The following is a 1,167-nucleotide window of genomic DNA, read 5'->3' on the forward strand; positions in this document are numbered from 1 at the left end:
CAGATCTTGTCCCCAAACCGAGGGGACCCCAGTACCTGCCCCATGTCACCCAAGGACATGGGGTCCCCCACTGTCCCCCAAAAAGGGGACCCCAGTACCCCCCATGTCCCCAGATCTTGTCCCCAAACCAAGGGGACCCCTATAGACCTCCCATGCCACCCCAAAGGACACAAGATCCCCAACTGTCCCCAAAAAAGGGGACCCCAATACCCACCCCGTGTCCCCAGATCTTGTCCCCGAAGCAGGGGGACCCTGATACCCCCCTGTGCCACCCCATAGGACATAGGGACCCCAACTTGTCCCCAGATATTGTCCCCAAATCAAGGGGACCTCCCCATAGCGCCCCCCATGTCACCCCAGAAGCCATGGGGTACCCAAGTGTCCCCAACTCGTCCCCAGAGGGGACCCCGATACCACCCCCCCCCTCCCCATGCCACCTGAGGACACAAGGTCCCCAGCTGTCCCCAGAGATGGGGACAGGTCCTTAGGAATGCCCAGGGGACCCCAAGTGTCACCTCGGGTCCCCAGTGTCACCCCGAGCGTGTCCCCAAAGCAAGGGGAACCCCAGGGTCTCTGGCACGTCCCGTGTGTGTCCATCCGTGTGTGTCCCCCCCCGGAGGTGAGGGGACCCCACGTCACCCAGAGGTGGGGGACAGTGTCCCCAACACCGCCTGGAGCACACCCCCGAGCCGAGGGGACGCCAGTGTCACACTGGGGCAGGGGATGGTGTCCCCATCATGTCCCCAAGTCAAGGGCAGTTCCATGTCCCCACTGGGGTGGGGGACAGTGTCCCCAGGAGTGTGCCCATCATGTCCCCAAGCCAAGAGCACCCCGACATCGGGGCACAGGACAATGTCCCCAGCTGTGTCCCCAATTGTGTCCCCAAGCCGGGAGCACCCCAATGTCCCTGCCTGGGCACTGAGGAGTGTCCCCAAGTGTGTCCCCATCCAAGGGCAGCCCCATGTGCCCCCTGGGGCAGGGGACAGTGTCCCCATTGTGTCCCCAAGCCAAGGGCAGCCCCATGTCCCCCCCTGGGGCAGGGGACAGTGTCCCCAGCTGTGTCCCCATCATGTCCCCAAGCCAAGTGCACCCCGATGTCCCTGCCTGGACACTGAGGAGTGTCCCCAAGTGTGCCCCCATTGTGTCCCCAAGCCAAGGGCAGCCCCA

General features: G+C 64.3%; 1 protein-coding gene across 1 annotated transcript in view; it reads right to left on the reverse strand.

The window, feature by feature from the left end:
• Positions 1 to 1,167, reverse strand: part of PPP1R10 (protein phosphatase 1 regulatory subunit 10) — a 17,015-nt gene that overhangs the window by 5,307 nt on the left and 10,541 nt on the right. The gene's annotated exons all lie outside the window — the stretch shown is intronic.

The sequence above is a fragment of the Egretta garzetta genome, unplaced genomic scaffold (assembly GCF_000687185.1).
Source record: "Egretta garzetta isolate BGI_Z169 unplaced genomic scaffold, ASM68718v1 scaffold720, whole genome shotgun sequence".
Lineage (NCBI taxonomy): Eukaryota > Metazoa > Chordata > Aves > Pelecaniformes > Ardeidae > Egretta > Egretta garzetta.